The sequence below is a fragment of the Falco rusticolus genome, chromosome 2 (genome assembly GCF_015220075.1).
Source record: "Falco rusticolus isolate bFalRus1 chromosome 2, bFalRus1.pri, whole genome shotgun sequence".
Lineage (NCBI taxonomy): Eukaryota > Metazoa > Chordata > Aves > Falconiformes > Falconidae > Falco > Falco rusticolus.
In genome coordinates, this window is record NC_051188.1 from 71,241,277 (window position 1) to 71,257,082 (window position 15,806).

The 15,806-nt window shown below is 40.3% G+C and overlaps 1 long non-coding RNA gene across 1 annotated transcript; it reads right to left on the minus strand.

Annotated features, from left to right (window-relative positions):
* Positions 1–840: 840 nt before the first annotated feature.
* LOC119143862 lies at positions 841–15,403 on the minus strand. The gene is made up of 3 exons (XR_005102854.1): positions 15,264–15,403; positions 2,373–2,578; positions 841–1,439 (listed from the first exon to the last, which is right to left on the minus strand). It is a non-coding gene; the product is annotated as an uncharacterized LOC119143862 (long non-coding RNA).
* Positions 15,404–15,806: the final 403 nt, after the last annotated feature.

A 15,806-nucleotide genomic window follows, 5' to 3' on the forward strand; every position in this document is an offset into this window, starting at 1 on the left:
AGGGAGAAGGGGAGAGGACTGAAATCCAAAGGGAAGGGAGGAAAGAAAACAAGTGATGCACAACACAGCTGCTCACCGCCCGCTGACCAATGTCCCACTAGTCCCCGAGCAGCAATTGGCAGGCCCTGGCCAACCACCCCCAGCTTATATACTAAGCATGACATCCCATGGTATGGGATATTCCTTTGGCTAAGTTCAGGTCAGCTGTCCTGGCTGTGTCCCCTCACAATTTCTTGTGCCCCTCCAGCCGTCTTACCAGCAGGGCCTGAGAAACTGAAAAGCCCATGACTTAGTATAAACATTACCCAGCAACAACTACAAACATCTGTGTGTTAACAACATTTTCCTCACACCAAATCCAAACCACAGCCTGGTAGCCTGGATAAGGTGCCGTACAGACACATTGCTGAGCTGTCCCCAGGATTAACTATGCCAGGTGGAGGAGCCGCTTCTCTGAACACATTGTTCATGTATAGTCTCAAGGGCCATGTACCCAAGTACATAATGATATTACAGCTCTTACTGTGGCACGTAAATCCCTTTTTTAGGGTCAGACCTTAGGGGTTTAAGTGTGATTGACTTACAAAGGAACTTCTGATCCTAATGGATTGTAGACAGTTTTAAACCGAGAACTTAGAAGTCTAAGTTGTTTAGATGCCCTTGAAAATGTTACTGTCAAATGTCTCTATTAAAGTCAACAGAAGTTGCAAAACCAACACAGGTCAAAAATTAAACCAGAAACACAAGCATTCACTGGATTCTTGTTTTATACTGTCTCCCTTGTACTATTTTACTTTATACTTCCCTAAGAAGAAAAATAACAGAAATCTTATTTGCAGCAGCTGTTAAACAAGTATAATTTTATTATTTTTACACTGCAATGGCACTCTTTGGATCTTTTTCTGTTCATCAGCTTCTCACAGCTATACCTGAACGTTGAATATGAACTCAGGCAGTTAAGGTCTCCTCACTGACTTTTTATAGGCAAGCTGATATTGCCAGGCCCAGAGAAAAATTAAAGTTTTCATTGCAAAGAAATGTCTTTAGAACAACATCACTTCACTGTGTCATCTTAGGTGCATTTCCACTTGAAGTGTCAGAGCTAATTTTAATGGGCTTCAGGTGCCCTTTAATTTCCATTTAGAAAAGAAAAGAACAGCAAAAATTCATAGTTGGCGAGAGGTCCTCAGAAGGAGTGAAGGAAATCCAGAAACCTGGGCTGGCAGTCTGAGCTTTTCACACTGCATCTTGCTGGCCAGCCACAACCATTGAACACTTTTGTCTCCTGATGAAGAAGGCCTTCTTCACAGCTTCTCATCAAACATACAACCACTGCACCCGTCTCTCCAGACAGGCCCTGTCTGTATGCAATTGTCCATACCTCTATAGCTCCTAGAAAATGAGGCTTTTTTTCATGATCAGGAACCAGGAGGCAGTAACTGGAAGGAATGCAAAAACCTTCATAAGAACCCGAGTTTCCTAACAGCCAAATTTCTCAGTCTGGCATGCAGTAAAGGTTGTGTGTCCAGAACTGGCTGTGCTGCCAGGTTAAAGCATGCAGATTTTGCCCAGTGTTTTGCATTAATGAACAGGGATTAATTTTACTGAAGAAAGTATTAGTGGTGTTTAGAGATCTTGTGGGAGCAGTCATGTACAGTTCTTGACAGAATTCCTTCATCATCTAGTTAATAACTTTAGTTTCCTACACTGTTGACCCAGAGATATCTTTGAGAGGAGATAGATGATGAAATTAGTTTTTCTTTTAATCTTTGATTAAACACGGCAATGACTTACTTGGATTGAAACACACATTATAAGACCTGTTTCAAGGGAAGAGGCCATGGGGAAGAATGGAATATCTTTCAGTTACAAAGGTTTTCCTTGTGTGTTCACAGTGAAACAAATTTCTCATCGTGGTAAGTGGTTTCCACAGGCTCTTGATCTAAACTGAATGTTAGCTCCAGGGCCATGTTTAATCAATAAACTACTTCATGAAAGAAGTAAATTGCAATTAGTCCTCACAAATAGATTTTAGTAGTTTTCTGGAGCTAATACAACCTAGTGTAAGGAACTTCATGAAATTACAAGACCATTGTCTTCTATGTGCAGTTTCTATTTTGAGATTTCCAGGTGCTAAGTTTGAAAGTGATTTGAATTCTGCTATGTCTGAAACAGAAACAAAAGCAATAGCCACTGGACACAAATTTTTGATGTGTTCTAAATCTGAAAAATGTCCTTTGGATGATAAAAAAACACATTAGTAACTAGGATCATTTTACTTCTCTATATATACAAAAAAATCCCTATACATCTGAAGTACTAAGCAGGGCATCGTGTACAAACTCAGTAGCAGCAGTTACCCCAGAGCTTACCCTGAACGTTCTTGTTAACTGAAGTGATTGAGTGCAGAGATCTAGGTGACTCTTTCCTCTGCTGTTTTGGAAGGAGTCACTGAATGCAGAAACCTTCAGTTTGAATAGACGGGCAGTGTTGGCTTGTCAGACACATTCATCCAATAGATCTGTCATAGGAAAGATCTATCAAGGCTTTTCACAAATCTCAAAAATTCCCATAATTTCTGAAAGAAGAATGATTAAAAGTATTTTATTAAGATTAGATTAATAAATTTATCAATCTTTGTAAACTTAAAGAAACATCTAAAAAAATTAAGTTCTTTCCAAAAAGATTGTAATAAGTTGCATCATTGTCCTTTCTTTCTTTTTATTTCAGAAATAAACTTTCTTATTTTACTTTACAGCTCTGTTCTCCTGTGTTCCTCAACACAATATTTGCTTTCTGAAGAGATTCACATGAAATGTTATATCATTAAACCTTTTCAATGCACTTGCCTACAGATGAGATTGCAATAAACAATTCATGTAAATTAAAACTAGGCATAAAGATATGCAGAAAAGATAAAATGAGTTTCTGATAATTTCTTAAAATTTGTCTCATTTTTTTTACAAATAATTGGCCCACACATCCTGAGACAGACACATGGTATTCTTAGAGTTGTCAGAATATTCTATGTAGAAAACTTTGGTACAGGTGTCTATAAGATTTATGTCATGATTCAGTTCATATTTAAATGTATATGATCAACTCTTGAAAGAAAACTGAACTGTAGGAGGGAGCTTGTGAAAAGCAGAACTCAGGAAGAGGGAAAATAAGTGTGCAAATACAGATGCTTTACGTGGTCTCATTCACATGGCTCAGAACCCCCTGTTGATGGCAGCTGTTTTCCTTCCAGATTTGCCCATTACTGTCAGGCAAAGGCCTGAGTACAACAGTGTTTTCTGCTGGAGCACCTGTGGTCACACACTTATCCCCACAACAGCTGGTCTTTCAAGGGAACACCTCTTGCAGCTTTTTTGTTCTTTTTAGAAACAGTATTGAAGGGGATGTTTGGCCAGCATAAGAATCTGCACCACAGCAAAGCAGAGTAAATGTCTGTCTACCTGTTGTCCTGTCTCGGCTTTGGTTGGTGTAAAATGCTTAAAATTGAAATTAAATGTTCTTTTCCTGTTACTTATGCCCAGCTTTCAGCAAGAAACAGTTTAGGGAGGGGACATGTTGCAAGAGCTCCCAAGGTACAATCTGTTAGTCTTTATGAAAGCTCTTCTACAGCTCATAGCATTTCAGCAAAGAAAACGTTCAGAAAAAGGATGAAATACACTGCTGCTCCCTTTTTAGATGCAATACATTTTCCATAAAGCCCTTTCTTTTCCAGCATTTCTTAGAAACACTGTTAAGTAAAGCAACATTCAATACTTTCATTCTTCTGTATGCTGCTCTTTGTTTTGCTGATCAACCCTCATCTTTTCTCAGTGCTTGCATCCTATTGAAGAGCATGGAGGACACCTTTGACCATGATTCTAAAAGTAACACATGGAAAAGCCTTGGGATACCCATTCAAATGAGCAGGAGAGCACCAACCATTATGTTTTATTTATTTCTAATGGAGTACATTTCATTATGTATTTCTATCAAGAAGAGGACAATCATGGCAGCACAGCCTACTTAAATCTGTTCTGAGTGCATTTTACATAGGTGATATGGCTGAAAATATTTTTTAAAAATTAACATTAGCCAGAGTGTTCAGTTATGTTCAGAACCTTGCTCCAAGAATAAATAGCAACTGGGGAGAGAACAGCTTCTGCTCCTGAGACTGTGACAAGGAAACAAATGTTCACCGTGAGAAGTCAGGCCATCTCACTGCACTTTCTGTTTTCTCTCTCGCTTCCTTTCAGTCAGGCAGAGCTCTGTGATGTCACCCAAATAAGGTTACCAATATCAAAGCAAACATAGGCAATTTCCTTATCTGATAATTGTGACCTTTCTCATTCCCTGCTGTGTGTGCTTCTGAAATAACCAGTGGCATTGACATCAGCAGCTACCAGTACATGTTGTCTCATTTGCACACCACATGAAACGAGCTGGTAAGAAATGTTCCAAATAACTAGGAGGCTATTCATCCTCAATTAACAACATATTTTAATGGGTTTCTTAGCAACATCACTCACTTTAAGTGTACGCCCCTAAGGGATGTGTTCTGTGTTGTCAGACAAACAGCAAATAAGGGCAGCTATTGATCCCTACCCTGTTGGGTGCTGAATTACAACATACCAGAATAACTATGTCAAAATGACATTTGGACTCAACACATTTAGAGTGCTAGATGTCTCCATTAAAAAATGAAATGAGTATCTTTGTTGTGCTCATATTCAGCCAGCTATATTCAGAAAAAGCTGAAGAAAACAGATCATGTTCTTTGAGTTATGAATCATTTCAGAAAGTCATGAGTTTTTTAAATTCTGGTTTCTGCCTCTTGTTTTGAATTTGTATTTCTTCCAAAGTGAATCTATATCTCCCATTAATTTAATAATCCAGAAGTCCCTGTACTCTATGCATTTAAAGTTTTAGAGGCTGTAGACCATATCCCCAAGAGATAGAAGTCAGCATAGCTCCAGGAATGTAATTCAAGCTCTATTGATTTATACAATCTGAGGATATGCTGGTGAATGAGATACAAAAAGGAAATATATTCTGAAAGACAGAAAAATCCTGTTAAGAAAACAGCTGAAGTTGCTACTTGCCAACATAGTAATTTTCTATTGCATTCATAGATAACAGGTATTTAAAAGACAAAGAAAAAACCACCTAGGGATATTAGAACCCTTGTCTTACCCTCAAAATGCCACATTTATTTTCAAATATATTTTAATTGATTCTTTGTGCCATGTGCCTGATTAGTATGCGTGTGCCTGATTAGAAGCATCTAATCTTATAACTTGTATTCCCATAATCAAAAAAATCAAAAGATGTTCTAAGGGCATCTCTTGATTCAAAATCTGCCTTCAGAAAACCTCGGCCATTCAGCTTAAATTATGGATAAAACCATCAAGAAATAGGACTCTCTTGGCTTTATCCTTTTGTCAGCTTCACTGGTCTTGTGCCCCTGAGCTTAAGAATTAGCAATGTCATGGAAACAGAATTTGGCAGTCTTCCTCTTTGTTACCAAATCTGAAGGGATTTCCTAACTCTTTTAGACCTGCAGCCTCAGTGGAAAATACACCCCACCAGCTAACTGAGGGGGGCTGTGCTCAGTATTGCCTTGCTCTGTTCACAGAAGATGCTGTGTCTGATGAATACATGTGGGAAAGGGGATTAACAGGAAAAGAGTCTGAAAAGAAGTGGGGACTCTTCCTTGAGGCCAATCTCCTGCTCCAAGAAGCTTCATGAAAGCAGAGAAGGAATGAAAAATCTGTCAACATGAAGGCATAATAGAGCATATAAAGAGAAAGCATAAGGCAGGCATTTCATATATTAAAGATGTGTATAGGAAAAGAAGTACCAAGAAAGGCTGAATACAGTACTGAGCCTCCCTCTCAGATAAATATAATTTGTTTCATAAGATTTCCTTGACAATGTGAATACAAAGGTGAAGAGAACATGACAGAGCCTCCTGGTAATGGGAAAAAAAACACTCATCTTGGTGTAAATTGAATTGGATTGAAGCTATTTAATTTATGGCATGTATTTAAATAATAATCATTGAGCTATACATTCAGGATCAATATCTGCACCAGAACAAATGTAAGCTGTGTCTTATGACCATCAATGCGGTCTGTCATGTACTAGGACAGGTAGAAAAGTGTATGTTGCTGTGCTCCTGTGCCAAGATACAACACCTCTTTACGAGCAGGGAAAACTTCAGGATTGCCTGAAGTAAGGTCTTGCTCCCCTTGTTCCCTTTTTGTGCTTCAACGTCCTTCCACATGTCATTCTCTGCTGGGTTTCTCCTGGCTGCTTCACACATTTTTCTCAGAAACAAGGAAATGGCATCTGAAAACTGCTTAGTATGTGGAAACAAAAGAGACGGCAGTGACAGAGTACAGGGGTGGAGTATGGTTCCCTAAAAATAGGTGTCCAGGGGCTATTGAAATGTTCAAAGTTATCTGGCTGCCACTCCAGAGTGCCATGAATCTCTTCTAGGGCAGATAACCTAGGAAAGCATTATGTCATATCTGACAGCCCATAAGGATTTCTTTCCCAATTGTCACTTGATTCCTTTATGGTTAGATGACAGCACCAAGCCAATTCAACACAGGCAGTGGAGTTCAGAGATTTATTCAGCTTTCCCTGAAGTCAATGCTTACACTTGCTGAGTTTGGGAAGAAACTTCCTAGCAAGGTTAAAGGGAAGACAGTGGGTTTACTCTGGTTTGAAATAGCATAAGACAAAAAGTCAAAATAATGTAAGACCTAAGATACAGTAAGGGCCTTATGGTGTTAGAAACAGCAATATAATTTCATTTGGTATGCAAATTACTCTGGGGAAGAGGTAAAACCTATTCAGTATTACTGAAAGGATTGTAGCTCCAAAGGGCCCTTCCATTCCCTTTCCACACTTTAAAGTAAGGGTTCTGGTTCACTGGTGTTCCCAACACCTTAGCTTAAGAGAGAATTGCTCCTGGTTACAACGCACCATCCTTACCCTGATATAATATCCCTATTTCATACTAGGAAATTTGGTTTAAGTGGGTCAAATACTCAATCATGTCAATTGGCTGAATTACTGAAAAAGTTAGTCTACCTCAGCTTTGGCAGCTAAAGATCTGAGCTGGACACCTGCAATACCTTTGAAGTTGGTTCAAAGAAAAAAGTGCCTCCAGAAATGACTCATCTTGTCTTAAAATACTTGTCCAAGACACATCAAGCAAACTATCACTGGAGGTACCCGTTTTTCTCTAATAACTGTAAAAGAAGCCTGCTGTGACTGGCCCAAGCTTAACCATCCAACTTTGACAACTCTGGGATAGATGAGATGTGTTTGCCCTCACTGACTTTGTGGCCTCTAATGGTGTCAATGAACATCAAAGAGGCAATTCTGGAGAAATCAAGTTGCCAAGGAAAAAGAAATGCCAGGTTTGGATCCCTCATCCTGGTTGTCAGAATTCTGAACAATACCACAGGCTTACAGGTGTTTGGTTTTTTTGTTGGAGGTATTTCTGTTTTGAAAGCAGAGTTTCAGTGAAATGTCATTAATTTCCACGTTTCTTTTTTCTTCCTCAGATCTTTAGGTGTCTCACACAGACGTATCCTTAACGCTTCAGATTTACAGCATTGTGAAAGGAGAGGTAATCACTGCCGAGACTTCAGTTTGGGTTGTGTCTTATTCCCAGACAGCACTTACACTTCATCCACAGGGCAGTATTGATCCTCAGCTTCTTGCTTTGGAGTCCTGAAGAAAAAGTAGCTCTTGCGCTTTTTTAACTCTGGGGATTTAGCTCTGGTGTTCCAACCTTTAAACAGGCCAGACAGAAGATACTCATGCCTTGGATCATTCTCAAAAACGGTATTGCTTACCTTCCAGTTCCCACAAGGTACAGAAGGTTGATTTGCCGGTTTAGTTTTTCAGCAGAAAAACTGCAAAAGCAGTGGTGACCTGACTCCACCCCAAAAGCTATAGATCAGGGAAGTATGGCAGGGCAGAGACAACTATGTGGAAAGCCAAGTTTGCGTAAGCATCTTTTTTACGTTTCTCAGTTATGATCTATATTGGTTTTGTCTGTATGAGGTATTCACATTCCCAGAATCTGCTTTGTTTACAAAAACAAATACGATTTATTGTAAATAAGAAGGAAGCTGTAACTTTTTCAGTTAAATGTCTAAATCAATGAAGCATATTAGGAGAAAAACATCATATGATTTTGGCACAATTCCACAGGTTATTATTCCTTTCAAATGATGTAAAAACAAATACCATCACTGAAGTGACAGTCTGGTTCAGTAAGAATCCCATGCCAAATTACAGAGACTCAGCAGAGAGTCTGATCCTATGAAACATTAATTTAATAGTAAATCCATATGTTGTACCTAGACAACCAGGGGTTTTCAGAGCAAGCATTTTCAGATTCACATATCAGGTTATATTCAGCCTTTAGCCCAGCTATGTACCCACTGGAAGGAGATCTCTGTGGGGCTGAAGAGGCAGGGTGGAGTTGAAGAGAAGGTACCCACATTTCAGGATCTCCATATCTGGCTTCCCTTTGCAGAAGGTTGCGCTGCTCTGAGGACTCACCACAGCTGTGCAGAAGGGGCCAAATCCTCTCCGCAATGTTTGCTGCCTTCAGAGACCATGCAGAGGGAGCAAACACTGCAAGGGTGGACAAAAGCTGAGTCTCTGTGTCTCCTGGTGTAAGACAGGTACTCTACTAAAGAGGAAAGAATGTAGGAGAAGCTATGGAGAAGTGGCTGTTTTATAGTGACTTTCTGCAGCTTGGAGATGGCATGGTATCAAACAGATCTTTGATTTATTTAAACTACACCTGCAAGAGTACCCTAGAACTGCTCTTATGGGTATCAAAAGATGGCTTAGGCTGGAAGCAGTTTATATACACATTAGGAAGGAACGCTTAGAAGGCTGTCTCAATAAGGTTTTATGTATTTTACAATCAATACTGAAATACGATTTAAGGTGTCTAGAAAAGACTGAATTAAAGGTAGCTCTGTGAGTGAACAACTTGGCAGCTAATTTTTATGTTTCCATCTCTTGATTGTTAGGAATATGATGTTAAATGGTAATGTTTACAGTTTCCGCAACGCTAATTGTGTTAATTATGGGTTTGTGTGTATAAGTTTGGGATTAGTATAATTGATATTTTAAATAAATTTGTTTAATATTTGCTAAATTACAGGTTTTACTTGCAAAGTCTATCAAGAAAATAAAACTGAGTTATTTCCCTAAACTACAGTCTACAATCTGATTAAATTAAAATTCAAGTGCTTTGATTCCCATCAGTGTTTAGCAAATACTATGAGCTTTTTTTTTCTTCTCTCTTTTCCTTGCTTCTTTATGGGAATACTTGAAAGCTAGACAGGGAGGAAAAGCCCGGCCACTGAGTTCACCATCATTCTTCAGAAAAGATTTTGGAGGTTCAATGCAATCTATTTAAAATGTTGTTCTATCAAAAGAAAAATAAAATAGAAGAAAATAGCTATTTTCACTTCTTCAGGGTGAGAGCAGAACAGATAATCTCATAAATGTGGATTCATCTGAGCATAGCAGTTCTTTTTCCCATCTACATATGTAATCTGTAAACGAGAATATTTGTTTTTCTCTCCGCCTACTGCTTACCTTCTCAGGTGAGTTAGGAAAGCTTCAAGGCTGAAGAGCTACATGTCCTAAGACCTTATTGGTGCAGAGACTCCCCTGGTGACCCCATGATCTCTTCAGTTATATCACTGCCATTTAATAGGAGAGCTTTTACTCTAGCACAGCCTCCTTCCAGGAGCAAGCAGGGCACTCTGTCCCTACCTGTATGGTCTCTGTTAGCCATAACTCAATGTGAATTTAAGTCAACAGTGCCTGTAGAGTGTAATCCGAGGTAAAGTCCAACCCTGTGCACAAGCCTTGTACAGCATGTGGATTGCGCATGTCTCAATAATTGAGTCACTGTTTAGGTACTAAGGAAGATCAGGACATTTAGGCTCAACCCCAAGAAACAAGATTACATAACTTTGCAGACCTTCCTTCCACTAACATATCTGGTGAGCATGATGTGTGTCCGGTCTTCAAACTTGGTGAGGAGGGGAAAGGAGAAAAGACGGCAAATATAACCCTTCTACCCTTGGCACCTCAATCATAAGTGTTGAGAAGACTTGGTCAAAAGGCCTTTGATTCTCAGCAACCAGAAGAGGGGGTTTTACAACTGATCAATTTGCTGTTAGTGGTAATTGTATCAGTAACCACCAATAACACTGTCAGAGAAAGAGGCTTTGTCACAGCTTTTTGCTCCTGTTCATGGGCTGGCGGATTTCCCAGCCATGTATTTCAGGCTGCTCCTTAGGTCATATTTTGATTGTTACGGCTGTCTGCTATTCTGATATTTGCATGCCCAAGCTCCCTCGTTCTCTTCCCCTTGATGTCTGTTGCACTCACTTTGCTCTCTCTCCATTCCTACTTACTAACAAATTTCCCAGTCCAGCACCAGCCAGACAGTTTGCTCCCCGCAGCAGAATTCCCTTGGGTGAGCAATATGGGCTCAGCTGAGACTGGTACTCTGCAGTGACTCCACCCTATGCTGAATTACTTCTTGCTCTGCTAACTACACTTCTTCTACCTCCCTCCCTCCATACTACTGCAGCAGTGCTAGTATGAACTCCGAGGCAATTACCCCGCTTTCATTTTTCCTTTCATTTCTGTGGCTGGCCTGTTTGCAGTATTTCTGCACAGGGAAGTACAAATTTACCCTTCGTCACGCATTAAGATAATTAGATGTCACAGCCTGCTTCTTTGTGAATAAGGTCTAATAGACTATGTCGACATCCTGATAATATTCCAGGCACAAACACAGTATAAAGAATATGCATAAATTTTAACAGAACCTGATGTTTCTTGTGCTGTTGTCTTTTCCACAGTACCTGAAATAAATGCCTTTACAGCTTATCCGCTAGCCAACAGCCTGCCTCTTCCTCTGCGGAAGGTGCCGCATGACCGCATGTAGCTAGCATGTTGTTTGAAGACTAAGGCTTGTATCTGGAAGCTCCAGCCATTAGGGTAAGTTTATTAGGGCTAGACCCAAGCTGCTGTTCCACACTCTTTCCTCCATGACAATGTTTCTCTGTCTCATTGTGGCCACCCTTACTATCTCACTAGCTTGTCGTTCAGTTGTAGTGGTTCTGTTTTCTAGCTTTTCACATTCTGGACATGGCTTGATATCATTTTTTCCTTTTGCAAAAGTTCCTTTACACAGTATGACTCTCACCAAGGCTTTCATTTTATTAGTACAAAATTGTTTTCATCTGCTTTGGCAAATCCCTCTCTTTGCATATCCATTCAGACTGCTGCTGCAAAGTGCTGTTCTATGAGTCATTAATTTTGATCATATTACTCTTGTCTTGGAAGCTTTTCACTGTCTTTTTTTCTTTTCCAATTTATCAGATGCAGGCTACTTGTCATCTCTTTCAAGGATCTTAGTATCTTTGCCTTTTAATTTCAGCTCTGTTCACTATATAAAATGATTCTGGCCACTCTTTTCAGGCTGTGGCATCACCCACATTTTCCACAGGCGTCTGTAAACCTTTGCAAAGTTACAATCAGGAGTGTCCTTCAGTCCCTCCTTCACAATCTCTTTCTCGATGAAGATAGCAAAGACCTCAACAACATCTAGCCTGCTGATGGGCTGGAGCCTATACCTCCAGTGCCTTTGCAGTACAGGGATTTCATTTACCTGATGTGTTAGCTGTTTTTCCTGTATGTAGTGTGCAAACTGTCTGGAGAAAGGATTAGATCTTTTGTTCTGTGCTTCTATTTTCCAGTCTTGGTAGACTTAGTCCTCTTCCATGACTGGACTTCCTAACCACTCTGGCTTACTGCCAGATGGCTGTGGGACTTTTCTAAAGCAACATATAGATATGCTCACATAAGCCTGAATGAGAATACAACTATATTAATATACTTCCTAGAACGGTATAAGCAATGCTGGCATAAGTGCTTGGGAAAGATGAAATTGAAGCTTTTATGATAGTTAAATAGTCAAAGCTGCAAAACATCCTTATTTGGGAAACCTGTAGGTCTGACTCATTTCACCGTCAGACACTGTAAGGGTGGAGATGGGAATATACTGCTATGGGACGCATCAATATAATGACAATGAGGGCTAGAAAATATATATGTAGATATTTAGTATAAGAGATTATACAGGCAACACAGATGTCAAATTAGCTGGCAAGACTAAGAATGTTTTTCAGGGGGACAAGATGACCCTCAGTGACCAGTCTTCATCAGTTGTCATGTCTATGAAATCTTGCTCCCCCGTTCCCCAGCACATGCATGGATTGATGTCCTCAGAGAATGATATTTGTTGCAAAGAAAGTGAATCTTTAGAGATATGACTTTGCCTTCTTTTATGTTTTAATTATTATTGAGGCTTCTAATTGTTCTTCATCAATTCTCTCTCCCACTGGATTTTTTTCTAAAAAAGCATATCCAACACCAATTCCTTAAGGCAACACTGCAGGTGCTCACAGCTTCTTTGCTATGACAGTAAAATCCTAAGGCATGTTTTCTCACACTTCCAGTAGGTTTAGACTGCCAGGAACAAAGTCTGCTTGATCATATGCACATCCCTTAAGTTTAATGAAATGGGATAACCCAATCAGTCAGATCTGTTTGAAGAACTGGATTAAGAGTTGTAAATAGCATGTTAGCAGTAGGAGGTGTAACACTTTGATCTCTTCTAAATGCCCTAGTAGTAAAGAGTGAAGACTTGATATATCTGAAAATAAATCCTTTCACCATATGTCAGTCCAGGGAGCAGAACTGATGCAGCAATAAGATTTAGGAAGAGCTCAGATAAAGCTGAACTTGTAAGTCTTTCTTTTCATAGGGAGAAGTCCTACCACACATCCCTCCACAGAAATATAGTTGGGGTAACACTCCTAAATGATATAAAGTAATCAAGAAGCTAAGGCCCTAATTGAGCAAATCCTCTGCTCCGCTATGTTCAAGTTAAAGGCCTCCACCTTTCTCATGTCATGTCCTAATTAGCTACATGACAAGAAATGATATAGGGCAGTGGTTAAGGAAGCTGAGAATTAGAGACTGTCATAGGAAATGATTGATAAAACCTTCTGCAGGGGTTACCTCTGACAGTGTAATGTTGAAAAATGACTGGATTATAATTCCATTTACAGCAGCTCCAAGCCCTCTAAATATTCCAGTTCTAATAGTGGCATGTTTGCTATGAAACTTGGCTAAATCACTGGAGAAAGAATTAAGCCTACAGAGGTGGATCCAGAGTTTAGTCTGATACTAGAATACCATTTTTCCCCCATATGCTTATGCCCTGAGGTAGACTGGTCCTGGATCCCAAACCTTTAGAACAACATATGTTTGGAGCATGGCATTTTTATTTTTATTTTTTCCAGCCTGAGTAAGTATTTGGATTTCCTTTCCATGGAAAATTGACAAGAAGTTGGGCACAAGGACTGATGCAGGCCAAGTCACGCTTGCAGTGAATCCAGGACAAAAGCACAACTCCATGAAAGAGTTCACGATTTCTCCTGGCTCATTATTTGTAGCCTCCCCTCTATATGGACAAGCACAGGCAGACACTATTTGCTTGGTTTGTGGTCTGAGCCAGAGAAGCCATCTCAGTTTATTCTTGACTGTGGTCTATGAGTACAAGTGCTCCTATACATTTAGGTTGGGTTCAATCTTGAACCCAGATCAGATCACCATACTTCATTCCCTCTTCCTACTAGAAAACAGGAAAATCATGTCTCTAAATCTGAGAGGGGGGATGATGTGATAAAAAAACACATTACCTTCAACATCAGCTTCTGACAAGCACTTAATCAAGTAGGGCTAAGCAGATTGCAAAATCAAGCAATATAAAGGCAGCTGATTTTTGACTCTAAATAGAAGTATTTTCATAGTCAGATAGTGTATGGCAACTGTTCACCCTTCTTTAATGAGGGAAAAAAGGTTGTTTGACAGCACTACATAGTTGTGTTTTCAAAATGCTGTCATGCAAATGCCTCTTGCATTACAGTCATTCACAAGAAATGTCACTTCAACCAAGCAAGCTTATGGCTGTGGCTGAGGCCTTGTCATTTCCATCCAGTTTGCACAGTGAATCAGGTGCTGTGGTAAAGGGGAGCAGAAGGCAGACAAGTGAGGTAAGTGGGGAGACGGCATGCTGAGAAATCTTGGCAAGACAATTTTCTCTCAGCTTTAACCAAACTGGCAAATGCTAAGAGAATGCCATTTACATGAAAATCGTGATCAGCTTGCAAATAAAGTTTGGTGAGTCACAAACTGCCTCTGTCCTTCTGAAGCAATATTTGTAGGGCTGTGAAATATTGCATTTTCAATACAGTGACATATAGGATACAACAGCACAGGTTGCTGCTTGTGTTAAAAAAAACCTGCATTTTGCACCAGCCCCAGCCCAAGGACACACAGATATGGTTTTGTCACCACAGTTGCATCCCTATTTGATGTTGTGACCCCCATTCATCTCCTCCAACACTGTCCAAAGCCCTTCCAATGGAATTGGATATCCCAGAAACTGCTGCACCGTATTTTGTGAGCTTGCAGTTCTGCTGAATAGGACAGGGATACGCAGACATTAGCCATATTACTTCAGCCCTGCCTTTGCAGCTACTAATAACTAGATTGAGCACGGTTCTGGCTTCACTGGTGAGCCCAACACATGAGGGGGATTAAAGTCTGTTTGCAGCTATCCAAAAGGAGTAAGAGATGAATGAAATAAAATGCTGGCTCAAGTCTTCTCCACCCTTTAACTGGAGTGTCTGTAAAAAAACTGAGAAAAGAGCATGTGGACAAGTCTTGCAGCTCACCAAGCCAGCAGACTGGTTGATCACTTAGGCTGCCTTTAGTGCCAGGAGTTTACTGCCCACGTGGGTGTCATGGTTTAACTCTGGCCAGTAATTAAGTACCACGCAGCCGCTCACTCACTCCCACCTCACCACAAGGGATGGGAAGGAGAGTTGGAAAGGAATGTAAAACGCAAGAGTTGAAATAAGAAAAGTTTAATAATTGAAATAGAATAAAAATGAAAGAACAATAATAACAATTACAATTATAATGAAAAGGGGAAGAGAAAGAATAAAATCCAGAGGCAAAAGAAGAAAGAAACACATGGTGCACAATGCAACCACCTGCCTACCGGTGCCCAGCCAGTCCCCCAGAAACAATCTGCCTGCCCCGGCCAGCCTCCCAGGTGTACATACCAGGTATGGCATCCCATGGTATGGAACACCTCTTTGGCTAGTTCGGGTCAGCTGCCCTGGCTGTGTCCCCTCCCAGTTCCTTGTGCCCCTCCAGCCCTCTCACTAACAGGGCCTGAGGAGTTGAGAAGTCTCACATCAAAGCTAAAACACAGCTCCACACCAGCTCCTAAGAAGATAATTAACTCCACCCCAGTTGAAACCAGGACAGTGGGTTAAGCAGACTTTCTGAGGTCATGTCAATCACATGGTATCAAGCCAAGCTTACAGTGTTCCCCTGGTTATGTAGGACATTACTACATTTGTCCCTGTAATACTGTATTTCTATAATAATCTCTGACTGCTGAGTGGACTTTGGGGACAAATAAAGATCCTTCCGTAAGTTTTAGCAAGAACAGAAATTCAAATGTATGTGACGCTAAATCCCTTCTCCCACCCCACTCCTGCCTAGTTGCATCTATCACCCTAAATGGATTGGCGTCTGCATGCAAATGGCTGAATCATCCTTGTAAGACTGTGTCAAGGGGCACAGTGATGCTGGCACGA